Below are 14,261 nucleotides of genomic sequence, written 5' to 3' on the forward strand. Positions count from 1 at the left end.
CTTCATATTCGCCTTGGGAAGATCGGAGACGCGGTGGCTTGTCTACCAGTCAAGATACAGGAAGCAGAATCTAGGATCTCTCAGCTGGAGGATCAGATGTCTGGACTATCCACTAAAGTATGTGAGGCCATAAGGAAGGGACAGGAGCTCATTAGAGAACAAGCTCGAGGAGTTGGAAAACCACTCCCGCCGCTCAAACCTACGTATAGTGGGGGTACCTGAGAGAGTAGAAGGTGCCCATACATCGCAATGGGTGGAATCCTTTATTAAAGAAAAAGTACTTCCCGGGTTTGGGGGCGATCTCACAATTACTAGAGCCCATAGAGTTCCGTTTCATCCTTTGCCAAGCACGAGTGGCCCACGTACCATTTTAGTCAACTTCGCAGGCCACCGGATAAAAGAAAAGATCTTGGCCAAAGTGATGCAACAAAGACAGTTCCCAGTGAATGAGACCTCTAATTGCAGAATTTTCCCAGATATGTCTGCCATTGCAGCCCGGAGACGCAAAGAATTTGTTAAATTGCTTTTCTTGTTTAAAGCTCAAGGTGCACAGGCATCAATTGCTCAGCAGTCTAAACTCCGGGTTCTAGTCAAGGGGAAATTCCATATGTTTTCCAACTTAGAGGATGCTCAGGATTTCCTTAAAGGAATGTCAGCTACGTAAGGAATTAATGGATGATTGAGGCTTTTTTTTTTTCCTTTTTCTTTTTCTTTCTTCCCCCTCCTTCTATATATCTTGAAGGTATAATAGGTATGGGAGTTAGGTAATTAACTTAAAGTAATTTTGGAAATAAGAATATGTAATCCATTGTCGAGAGGTGGGGTGGTGAGGTGGTGGGTCACGATGGGTGCAGTTTCATGGCACCCTTTATGTTAGTAGGGGTAAGGTGGAGGTGGATAGCGTGGTGGAGCACCTCCCTGGAGGGTGGGTTGAGTGGGGTGGGGATGGGAGTGGAAATTAAAACAGATAAAAGAGCAGAAGCAGGGGCACTAGTGCATAATTTTTTCTTTTTTAAGAAACTTAGGATGGGAAATGTTCATAGCTGTTGTATGCAGTCAGTATTTTTATATGAGTCGCTATGAAGAGTATTTGTGATACTGTTTCCATCAATGTCAATGGGATATTGAATAAATCTAAATATGGAGCCTTAATAAGGTGGCTGGTGTCCTCCTCCCCTCAGGTTGTATTTTTTCAGGAGACACATTTAAAAACTAACTACCCCAAGCTGTATGTTCCTAGGTTTTTTTCGCATGTCTTCTTTGCCTCAGCCGGGTTGGCCAAAAGGGGTGTTGGTATATATTTTTGCCGTAGTCTTCCGTGGGAATTCGGCCAAATTCGGAGAGATCCATTGGGACGCTGGTTGTGGGTCGAGGCTAGATTAAATGGGATAAATCTAAATTTTATAAATTATTATGGGCCGATAGTAGACGATTCTACATCCTTAAAAAAGATTGCGGAGCTTCTTAGGGGTACCCCGGGACAAATAATTCTTGATGGCGATTTTAATTTTATTCAAGATCTCAAAAGAGATACGTCAAATAAAAATAAAAAAGAATTGAAACCCCAAACAAAGAAAGTTCTGGAAGCCATAAGGCAGGAATATTTATTAGTTGACCAATGGCGTAAATCCAACCCCAGGTCTATGAAATTCACTTGCTATTCTAAACAATTTCATACGGCCTCCCGGATTGATTTGTTTTTTACTTCACGCTCTTTGAAAATACTAGATACCACGATAGGGGTTAACCCATTTTCAGATCATTCCCTTATTTTGTTAAAGCTGGAAATTGAAGGGGGGGTTAAGACGGAATCCAGGTGGCAGATGGATCGTCTATTCCTGCAAGATCCTAATTGGGTTACCCAAATTAAAAAGTGGATATTGGAGTTTTTTAGAATAAATGAAGAGACAGCAGATATTTTTTCAGTATGGGGTGGGTTTAAGGCAGCTATGCGGGGCAGATAATCGCCTGTTCAGCTGCTTTGTCGAGAAAAGGGCGGCTAAAGATTAACCAACTCCAACAGGCTGTAAATGATGCCATGAGTTTAAGAGACGCTCAGCCACAGGGGAGTCGAGATGCTGCTATTCAGCTAGAAAAAGCAAAATTAGCCCTTAAAGAATTTTTTTTAATTGAAGAAATTATTAGCTCTAGAACCTTTCAGCAGAAAGTCTATGAGGAGAGCCAAATGGTGGGAAAAATGTTGGCAGGGCAGACAAAATCAAAGCAGGAAAAAGCATTCATCTCTGAAATTATTGACCCTAAGACTCCAAACATCAGCAGAGAGAAGGGTGATATAGCTCAAGTCTTTTGGAACATTATGCTCAGCTGTACTCTACAAATTATGTGGTAGGCTTAGATCTTATCCGTAAATATTTTGATGAAGTTGATGTTCCGATTTTATCTGACCCAATGGTAGATCAACTTGAGCGTGAAATTGTGGTGGTAGAAATTGCAGACACAATCAAATCAATAGCAGGGGCGAAGGCCTGTGGAACGGATGGGTTTCCAATTAAATTTTATAAAGTTTTTGTGAACGAGTTGACTTCCTTTTTGACAAAACTATTTAATGCTGTTAGAATGGGTGGTAATGTACCTCCGAGTTTTAAGGAATCCATCATTGTTAGTTTTGTCAAAAAGGGAAAGAATCATAAGGATGTTAACTCCTACAGGCCGATTAGCTTGCTCAACACTGATTTTAAAATTCTTATGAAAATATGGGCCCAACGCTTTACTCCAATTGCACAGTCACTAATACACCCGGACCAGGCTGGTTTTGTGGCAGGAAGGACAATGGCTTCAAACACTGGATTTTTATTTCAGGCTCTAGATTATGTCACTGGTAATAAAATTCCAGCTTTAGTTACAATGGTCGATGCTGAGAAGGCATTTGACCTGGTCAACTGGAAGGCTCTTTTTTTTGGAATGCAAAGATTTGGCTTCCCGGTCCGGGTGATTGAAATGTTGAAAAATATTTACCAAGGTGCCCAAGCTCGAGTGGTGATTAATGCTAACACGGTAGGGGTAATTGATATAAATCGAGGCACCAGGCAAGGTTGTCCATTGTCCCCTATTTTGTTTACTTTTTTTATTGAGCCGCTCGCACTAAGAATTCGTGGTAATCCGAAAATTAAACCACCAATAGAAGGAATGGCGAAAATAAAATTATTCGCTGATGATATAATTTTGTATCTGCAACCAGATAAATTAAATCTTGATCTGGCTCTGTTCGAATTTAGTAAATATGAAATGATAGGCAGATATAAAATTAATCAAAATAAAACCGAGGTTCTTGCCTTGAATGTGGACCATCATTTTCTACCATCTAATCTAAAATCTCAAGCTCTAAAAGTAGAACCTATTAGATATTTAGGTATTTATGTTTCTAGTCAATTTGAGCAACTATTTAATTTAAATTATTTAGTAATGCGACATAAAATTAAGGGCTTGTTGGAGAGATGGATTTTTTTACCATTGACCTTGATTGGTTGTGTAGCACTTATTAAAATGTTGATTCTTCCTTTATTGGTATTTCTTTTTATTAATGTACCGCTAAAAATCAATTCCCATTTTTTTAAAGATATTGAGTCCATGATCAGAGAATTTGTATGGAATCGAAAAGCACCTAGGGTTAAGCTACCTATTTTACAGTTAGAAACAACCCAAGGGGGGGCTAGCGCTACCAGATATTCCCACTTATTATTTGGCTGCGGTTCTTGATCTTTCAGCACGATTATTAGATCCTAATGGGTGGCCGGACAGGTTTTTTTATGACAGAATGATTCAGGAGTCGGGTTCGCAAGTTTCCATTTTTTTAAAAACAGCTAAACTACCCAAAAAGACCCGTTATAAGACTATTCGGGATTTTTCTGATAGACTCCAGTCCTTCTTTAAACAAGCTGGGTTTGGTGGATTCTATTATCTGAATTTGGAAGAATCTAAGGCTCTAGGGCTTCAAATCTATTCCACTAAATGTAAAAGATGGAAGGACTGTGGTCTAGGTGAACTGGGTTCCTTTTTTGCCGCAGGGAAATTCATTACTTGGCAGGAGGTCTTAGAGAGATCCGATAATCGTTTAGCAACCGGTTTTTTGGAATATCTCCAGATATTGAATTTTATAAATAAATACAATATGTCAACATGTGGGACATTATCTGTTCTGATGAACTCTGTATATAAAACTAAATTAAAAGGTGTGGGCAACTGGTATACTCTACTTAGAAAGGGCAAAGAGTCTCCTCTGGTTGAAGAAATTCTCAGTGAAATAAGTCGTGAAATTAATTGTTCTTTCACAAGACAGGAGTGGGAACAAATCGCTCAGTTAGGAAGTAAGGCTCTTAGAGCAGCAAATTTTAAAAGGATGTCTTTTTTATCTCGCTGGTTGGCTTATTACACTCCGAAGGCTCTTAATAGATGCTTTTCGGAAGTGGATAATAAATGTTTTCGTTGCAAGCTTCAAAATGGGGGAGATTGGCTTCATATATTTTATACATGCCCGAAGCTTGAAGTTTTTTGGTGTGAGATTTTTCGCAGCAATGAGCTTAGCAATTAGAAAAGAGCTCGAACCTGAAACTGAGGTGGCTCTTTTTGGCTTGTTGAGAAAAAGAATGGACTTGTCTAATGCCGATGAATCCTACGTGGCGATTTGCTCGTTAGTAGCCCGCTCCTTAATTCTCCAAAATTGGAGATCTGAGAATATACCATCATACTCGAAATGGGTGAATAAAATGCAAAAGATAAAAAGGTATGAAGAGGCCTATGCCAAAAGAGTTGGGGCAATAAAAAGGTTTACTAATACTTGGAAATTATGGGATAGTGATTTATCTATCTATGTCACATAGCACTTTAATATTTGGTTTTTATGATTGTTTTTAATTAGATATATTTTGAATATAGGTATTTCTAGCACTTTAAAAATTTGTTAGCACTTTATTGAATTAGCGAGGTCGAATAATATAATTGCTATAGGCCTTTGGCTATTTTGCCTATTTTGCTTATTTAGCACATTTTGCACTATTTGCACAACTGAAATGATATGTATAGTTGGATAATTAATATCCTATCTAGTGGGATGCAAGGTTGAATAAGGTAATTATTATAAGCTTCTGATTACCCTGCTTATTTTTGCACATTTTGCACATTTTGCACTATCTGCATAAATGAAATGATGGATATGTATATCTTTGTCTAAAATGTACTGTTTTATAATTATTGTGATCTACTGTTCATGGACTTTGACTGCTGTGTGTACTGTGTACTGGTTTTGTTGTTTTCCTGCTCTGTTCAATAAAAAAACAATAAAAAAAAAAAAAGAAGTAGCAACCTGGATAAAATCCAATTAACTTAAATTAAACTCAGACAAGATGGAGACAGAGGTGGTAGTCTTCGGGAAGAATGCCTCGCCATTGAACCTGGTGGCAAACTGACCTTGGGCCCACCCTACATCCTGCTTGCAAGAAAGCATTATAGACATTAAACTGGACATGTGTCTGTCCAAATTAAAGCAGCCGTCTCTGCCTGGTTCAATACACTAAGAATGCTGAAGAAAATCTTCAAGTGGCTACCATGCAACATCAGGTAATCGATCACCCAAGCCTTCATCACCAGATTAGACAATGTAAACACCCTGTATGCATGGGTTACTAACCATCTCACAAGGAGACTGCAGACCATCCAAAACACAGCAGCTAGACTAGTCATCAACCTCCCACGCCTAGCCCACATCACACCACACCACACCTTAGTGAACTCCACTAGCTCCCAAAACACAAGCATGCACACTTTAAGCTCCTCATCCACCCCTACTAAGCTCTCCACAACACTGGCCCTGCCTACCTTAACTGCTGCATTCACTTCCACCAACCTTCCAGTAACCTGAGTTCTCCCACTCGAATACACCCAATACATACACAACAGCAGAGCATGGGGTCACACTTTCTTGTACCCAGCCACGAAAGCCTGTAACGACCTCCCACAACCCATCAGAGCCTCCTCATCTCATCGTGGTTTTCGTAAGTTGTTAAAAAGCCTGGCTTTTCGAGTAAGCCCTTATGGCTGGCCTCACACACTTGCTACAAAGCCCTTGGATGCCCTCCTGTGTGATAAGTGCACTATAAAAACATTGATAACAGTTCTGCAAACCATGTGGCAAATCGCCAAATTCCTCTGTAAGCAGAGTTCAAGTGTTTCATGTTACCGTGGAATGTTTCTCCCAGTACTAGGTAGGACAGTGCTATGCAAGTATCTCACAAATACACACAGAAATATAACATTTGAGGAATGGGTTTGGATATTTTTAAGTAGGGTCATTAAAATTGGCTCTTAAACCTTAGTGACATTATTTTGGTATCATCAGGCAGCTGTCCCATCATGGGTAGGCTGAATTCTGCAGTAGATGCAAGGCAAATTATCTAAATTTACAGCTTAAATAAACTCGGTTTATGAGGCGTATTCTGTGACATTATTAGCTATATACTGAGCTTTTTTGTGTGCTTACTTAGTGACCTTAAAAAAAGTATTTTGTTAAATACATGGACCCTTTCTTAGGTTTTGCCTGCATAGCACTTGTGCTGTGTTTGCAAAATCTCTGTAACTAAAAAAAAATCTTTAAAAGTGCTTCCAACCCACCCATTATTTACCATTTGTTGGCCTACTAGTAATTATGATTTCCTCGCTTTTTATTGGTTTTAGTATGTCATTTCCTGTCAGTTTCTTGTTTCTTTTCATGTCTTTATCTATTCCTTGGAGCCTGGACCAAGTACTCCTTCCTTTTTGAAGTCTTCATCCACTATGTTTCATTGTATATGGACTTCATTATTTTTTCCCTCCCTTGCAAACACAAATTTCTGTTTTTGTCTTTTTTCTTTGTAATCAAGTTTGTTTGGTGACTGCATGTACTCTTTGCAGGTTCATTTATTTATACAGTGCAAACTCGACACAAAGGTATTAGAGCGCTTTACATGACCAGTTACAAACAAGGAGGAAACTGACCAGGGTTCGGCCTTTCTCATAGGATTAACAAAGAAGACTGCCATCTGCATAGCATATCTCAGCATACTCTCTTGAATCAGCGCAGACTGTGTTATTTACCCACTATACACAAGCAAACGCAGGCTTACACACACACTCAAATTCTACAACCCTTAAACTCGACAAAATAAAGGTCCCTTTGCTCTACCATGCATCTACCATCTTCCAGATGCTTCCTCTCATGTCAAAAAATCCCAGGGTGCAGTACTTAGTGCCCAGTGGTGCCTTGGTCTTGTTTCTTCACAAACAGCTGATGTGAACAATTCACATCAAAGTCTCTCCTTATTACCTCAGTGATTTGCCTTTTGCATTCCAGTGCGGCAGGGTTCATCCGGAAGCGGGTACATTTTGCCACACAGTGTCAAGTACTTCATTTTTCTCAGTGTGCTCCTCATTTTTGGCTAGGCAGATGTGCTAACTCAAGCCTCTTAAAACCCCTTACCCCTCCCCCTCTCTTCCCATAAGCTTGTGAATCGATCAGGTCTGAGTATGTTCAAAAGTTGCCAGTAAAAAGAATTTGTATGAGCTCAAAATTGTATGAGAAAACAACCATCGAACTTTTTCTAATTAGACTTTGCAGAGAGAAAGGAGTGTCTCCAAAATAAATACTTATTTCAGTACATCACTTGTTAATTTAAGCGATTTTCCACACGCTACAAATGTAATGTTCTCTAAATCAGGAACTCAATGTACACAACGTAGGCTGATTTTAATGCGCCATTAAAGGAAGGCAGGGCCTTCATTTTGGCAGAGCGAATATCGTTTTTCTGCAAAATTATTGTAAAGCTGCCATATATTTAATTGGAAATAAACGCTTTTAAAAAAAAAAAAAAAGAAATTCCGGGGAGTGAGTTCAGGGGAATAAATGTATGATTAACACAGCGCCACTTTTTCCTGAAATGTTTAGTTGTATTCAGTGGAGAATGTGTATATGTTCCTCCTATTTGTGTATTTGTCCTATAAGTGATTGTAACCTGTTGGTTGATCGTAGTTTACTTTCAGTGCAAGACAGGAGCTGAGCTGACCCTATTCCAGTATAGCCAAAAAATAAATGTAAATTTGATACTTGTATAGCGCACTACTCACCCGCAAGGGTCTCAAGGCGCTTGTACGAATACTGCTGTAGAACCCATCCTGGCTTTCCCTGTGAGGTGTCCACTCCTGGGCACCCCCAAGGTGGAGGCCAGGCATCCTTAGTGTTGTGGGGGCCATTGTGGAGATTAAGCAAGCTATTGCCCAGAGTTGCAGAGTGGGACCCCATGATTGGAATAGGCACCGAGGCGAGAATGATTAGGTCCGTGGAATTTTTGAGCCCAAGACCCGCTGAGACGGGGAATTGAACCTTGGTCCCGGGCTAGACCTCTGCATCAGGATCTGCCGCTCTAATCATTGAGCCACACTTCTCCACAGAATAGAATAGAATGAGGACACCACAGTGCTTACACACAAGAATAAAACTTGCACAGAAAATAGGATATGAACATGATATAACCTTGGGTCTAGTGTTCTTTAAATGTGTATGTTCTCAATTATTTGGCAATATGATACGTTTTGGAAACCTCAGTTCAAATTAAATAATGTTAAATAGCAGTTCCTCTCGAAAAAAGAATATTACCGAACATAAAAATAAAAGCACCATGAATCCCAGCATTAAAAAGAAAGGTGGCGTTCGACAACTGTGTACGGGTGGAATGTAAACATTAAGCAGATGTAAACGCAGTATGTGCACTCAACACACAAGAGAAGGCAGTATTTTACCTCCAGGGTGATCAGTCTGTCCGGTATTCTGGGAGATGGGATCTCCATAATTGAATGTGCCTGTAGCTTCAGATGTAATCTCCTCTCCCAAACTGCACTCTTGTCCTTTGCTCCTCCCCTCCCCTCTGCTCCCCGACAGCTGTAGCATCTTCCCCATCCCTGGAGCTTGCAGATGAAGTGCACTACACGGGAGCTGTAGTTAAACACTTCCTTATTCCTCAGCATACACTCACGCATTGCGCATTACATCATACTTTTCAGATAACCACACCTGACACCTCCCAGCATATTACGCAGTTCCGGTCTAGAGTCCGCCCCTGAAGCACTAGGGTCCTGGTGGATATAACGCCAATATGCTACAACAACCACTACAATCTCAGAGATGGGGAATGCCAGAAAACCAGGGCAGGCCACTGCTCACATCAATGAAGTTGATTTCCACCACTTTGCTAATTAAGGACAAGTTATAACATCTATACTCGCATGTCTGCATAAGCCTTCTCACACCAAGACTTTTTTTTCAGTTCAGTGGTCGGATGTGGAAGAGGCACACGTTACTTGCGTACAAAAGGAGTTTAGCTATCACAAGTCTGTTTAATAAGCATTGGCAAAGCCAATAGATTTCGCCTTTGCAACATCTATTGGGATTGTCAATGTAGTTTTAGACATGTTGCACAGCAGTGCAGGCTGCTGTGTAACATGGCTTAAAGAAAAAAAGCATGTTGACGCGGTCAACCTGGCTGCGTCATATCGTTTTTTTTTTTTTACTTAATGCCATGTTTCACAGCAGCACGTGCTGGTATTCCACATGTCTAAAAAAACAGTCACAAACCCAATAGATGTCATGCAGGCGAAATCTACTGGCTTTGCCAGTGATTGTTTTAACGTGCTTCGATGCCCTGGGGTTAGCTAGGTTGACAGTTCCAGATCTCCAGATGTACACTCTGGAAAACATGTTTCAGTTCCTGTTTCTGACAATGTACAGGCATTTCATGATGAGTAATTCTGCATGTTGAATAATTAAACACTCTCGTCTTTGTGCTATGGTACAGTTTTCATTGTTTTTATCCATTGGCAAAATATTTTTCCACGTAAAATCTGTCACCAATTTTGTGTGTGTTTCTTTTCAATTTCCAGCCTAAAAAGTGTCCATTTCCAGGATGGAGAGCTTGAAAAAAACACAAACTCTAAATTTAGGAAGTGTTCATATAGGGCCTATGGAAATTCCACTCTGGAAGCCCATATCCCTACACTTGGAGTGGGATTTACTAACGCAGTATTACACCCATGTGGGGAACAAATCAGTGAGAACAAAAGAATTTACAACTGCAAAATCATCTTTTGTAAATTCCATGCAGGTAAAAAGCCATTCTTTTGCGTGTAGAATTCAGACTTGAATCGGGCCTGTGACTCAGCACCACGGTCTCTTTTTTTTAAACAAACTATTCAAATTCAGCATGCAAAATAATTGTATGAAGTTTTGCGACAGATTTAAATCAAAGACGGGCCAGGTTTACTCTCTTAAGAGCGGGACATAGAAACAGAGAAGAAATCACTGCTCACCGTCTCCTAGTAGTGCTTTCTCAGGGCCTAACTGGGGAACCAAAGCAGCCCTGGCAAAAACGCTCAAATCAGCCCCTCCACCATTAATCTCTCTCTTTCCATCCATCCATTCTCTCTCTCTCCTTCCTCCCCGCTCTCTCTCTTCTTTGTCTTTGATCGCTTTCTCTACCTTCCACCTCTTTTACTCTCTCTTTTGGAGCCTTCCCTGCCAGTCAGGTGCGGCTCCTCTGTTATAGTGGAGAACCGTCGCTTTACTGAAACATAGCCAATATGTCTCGCCTTTAGTTATCCAGCATAGTATCCTTGGTGCAACAACATTAACTGTTGCATGGCTAAACACTTATAAGGTCCCAAAGGCGAGACCTATTGGATATGCCAATGCTTGTTAATCTGGGCATTTGAATGAAAAACAAGGTTGGCAAGACGCGGAAACACTTCCCTGTGCAGTTGCCTTGGAAATACAAGCAAGGAAGCCAGGGATCTCATAATGCCTCGTGAAATAAAAATATATATTCAGGGGAGGGGGCTTCCTCGGGAGAATTCCAGTGTGCAGCTGTTGCTTGCCTTTGTTAATCCACTCGTTTATTGTTCTGACGGCGCCTCGGAGTTAATCACACACAAAAACATATATAGCCACGAAGCCTCGCATCCTCCCACACAAAAGCGGTCAGTACAGCGAGACTGCGAATTGAGAGGCGGGTGAAGGGACACTGATATCAAATGTATGCCCGAAAGATATATAGGCAAGAGGCTACGTGCGCAAGGCCCATTGGAAACAAGCATTGGCTCACAGAGAACATCAAAGCGGCCGTGAAAGTGAAAGTGATCGCGATCAAACCTCAAAGCGGCCGTGCAGCCGTGAAAGTGATCGCGATCGAGCGCGGCACGCGCCCGCACACTTGCACTGTAGCTCTATGCCGGCCATGGTAGCATTTTTTTAAGCCCTCACAAAAAGTCTCGCCTGACCCAGCGCATGGGCTAGGTCAGGCGAGACTTAAAAACAGCCCCCAAGGCTCCAGCCCACTGTGGGAATGGTGGACTAAAAGGCCTGTCCCCCTAGCTTTAGAAAATGCAATTGCGTAACAACTGGTGCAAGGATGTGCCCAGCATGTACACAGACCTTCATGATATTGACCCCCTCCATAAAAACTAGCACATAAAAGAGTTAACAAGTACTGTTTACATTAGAAGGTCCACATCTGAAAATGGGCTTTGTTGACCTGGACTAAATGAGGCTGTTGCAGTATTACCTGGGCAAGAATGTATTTTTTATTATTTCTATAGTATTAGGTCGATTCACACAGCAATGTTTGACTAAAATCCTTCCACAAAACTAAATTGTTCAGGCTTTTTGAACCATATTCAAAAATACATATTTTGTTGCTGTAGACACCAGAGCACAAAAGAGCCTACATTACGTCCAGCAGCAGCCACATTCCGGCTTTTAACGCCATTTGAAGAGAAATGCTAATCGATTCATTGTGAATACTAAAATCAAGTATGAAGGTTGATCAGTAAAATCAGCAGTGTGAGAATTGGCATTCCATTTCGAATGGAATAAAAAAAAAAAAAAAAAAGATCAATTTGGCCTAGAAATACTTAATGCCGAAATGAATAGAACCTATATATAAGATACATGAATTTGAATACTTTAATAGACATTCTTACCTGAAATTCCGAGATCTAAACCCCTGCAGTGCACAGGTCTTTTGCTGCATGCGGACATTCAAACCACCAATAGTTTTTGGAGCGGAAAGTTGCTTATATTAATTCTTTGTGCTATTTTCTTCATAAAGTTGTGCTCATAGTGGGCCCTCGGTTGTAGGCTTCCCCTTTACCTGTTAAAAAAAATAAAAATAAAATATCTCCTTTTTTTGGTATGTTCTTTCAATATTATTTAAGTAGCACAGCGAAAAGTGGCGTTAGCTTGTTTTAAAAATTGGTATCTTAGTTTACAAAACATGAGATATTAAATACAAGGGGGCAGATTTATGTTGCACTTGCGCCACTTTTGCGCCGCCGTTGCGTCACTTTTGTGACGCAGCAGCGACGCAAATCCTGCGCCATGGTGCGGGGTATTTACAACGTGACGCATCTGGGAGATGCGTCACGTTGTAAAGCCCTGCGCCACATGTAGGCGTTCCAGGGCAGGTGGGGGCGTTCCGGCGCAGGAACGCCTCCTAAAAGTGGCTGAGTGAAATCTACAAGATTTCACTCAGTCACTTTTGAGCCCATGCTGCGTCAAAACCCTGCGCCTGCTTGAAGCAGGCGTAAGGATTGACGCAGCATTTTAAAGATAGGGCCCCCCAGATCATTGCTGGAGCTGCGTCGCGCTTGCGACGCAACTCCAGCAATGCGCCACTTTTCGGCGCAGATGCGTCACGCATCTGTGCCGTTTTTGCCCCATGGTGCGCCGCATTATAAATGCGGCGCATCCATGGTGGCGCAGCTGTGGCGCATAATAACTGGCGCATCCCTGCTGATATGCAGGGATGCGCCAGTCGTCATAAATCTGCCCCAAGGTTTTTACAGGCACAGAATCCCTTTTGTTATATGTGGTATAAATCCTTCCTTTAACCATGCGTTCATGCTAGACCTGCTATCTTCACTGGAGTGTGTGATTTTGCCTCCATTTGAGATCAATGAACCGCACTGCAGTGTTTGAGCACCTCTGTGTGGGCGTGAGCTCTCGGTGCAGGTGTGCAGGTCTGAGCCACCAGAACACACGAGGAGAGGAAGAGAGGAAATGAGAGAGCAGGATGGAAAAGAGAAAGAGAAGAGGGACCAAGAGAAAGAATGAATTAAAGAAGCATGCAGTTGTATTCATAAAACAGATTCCTATCTTCAGGGGATTGAGGCAGTCTAATTTGTAAAAATGCAAGAGACAGGGGCTGGTGAATTTATCAGAAGGTCGCCCAGCCACTCTCCCTAGCAGCACTGCCAAATGTTACCCATCACACAATACAAGTGTGCTTCAATAACAGAAAACGCTTATCGCATACCAAGGATATCCTAAGGTGAGCTTTGAACAGTAATGAAAAATCTCTCCAAAGTAAGCGGTGTGAGATACCTGAAACTCATCCCCTGGATGCAGTCGAGGGCGAATAGTGAAGTGTTTCCCTATGTAGATGCGATACTTAAAGAAGCCCTAAGGCATGTGATTTTAGAGTTTAGGTGTGATGTGAACCCAGTTTTTGTCTGCTCTGCTGAAAGTTAGTTATTTTAGGCTGTAATAATATTTGTACTAGTGGTTTAAATAGGAAATGTAAAATGGTCATATTTTATTAGCTTGTCAATGTTTTCTAACAGTTCTGACATCATTGCTGAAGACCTATAATAATGAAATGTGGAGAATTAGTTTGGAGACTGCGGAGCATATTTATGAGAGGGCTGCATTACGTTAGTACCACGCAAGGTGGTACATGTGAGACACAACCTCTAAGTCAGATTTTTGAAGCCATGTAAAGCCACTTTGCGTGGCTCCAAAAATCTAGAGTAATGCAAAGCAGCGCAAATCGCTGCGTTGCATTAATCTGCCCTCGAAAGACTTTCCATGGGCGTTGCGTGGGTGTTCCCACACAACTCCCATGTTTTTTTATACATACCCAGATTTACAAGACCTTTTAAACCTGGGAATGCGCCAAACGGATATACCTCCCCAGGATAGGTGTAACGGGGAGAAATATCTTTACTTCTCCTCATTACATCCTCTTTCTATGTGTGCTGCATTCAGGAATGCGCCTTATGCCTTAAATATGGCGCATTCCTGCCCTTTCCCAAGGATGCAGCGCAGCAAGGTCACTTGCAGCGCTGCCCTGCACCACATTTTCATAAATGTGCCCCTACATTTTTATAATGAATATGAGGTACCTTGGTGTAGTGTGTGCACTGGAGAGATATTTATTAGGTGTGCA

At 41.4% G+C, this 14,261-nt stretch overlaps 1 protein-coding gene across 3 annotated transcripts in view; it reads right to left on the bottom strand.

The window, feature by feature from the left end:
* The window catches only part of LRFN1 (leucine rich repeat and fibronectin type III domain containing 1), a 708,919-nt gene that overhangs the window by 442,510 nt on the left and 252,148 nt on the right, over positions 1-14,261 (bottom strand). For all 3 annotated transcript variants that reach the window (XM_085624962.1, XM_085624961.1, XM_085624960.1), the window contains exon 2: positions 12,016-12,185. The gene's annotated coding sequence lies outside the window, so the exon portion shown is untranslated. The remainder of the gene's footprint in view (positions 1-12,015; positions 12,186-14,261) is intronic.

This window comes from Triturus cristatus, chromosome 9 (genome assembly GCF_964204655.1).
Source record: "Triturus cristatus chromosome 9, aTriCri1.1, whole genome shotgun sequence".
NCBI classification, from domain to species: domain Eukaryota; kingdom Metazoa; phylum Chordata; class Amphibia; order Caudata; family Salamandridae; genus Triturus; species Triturus cristatus.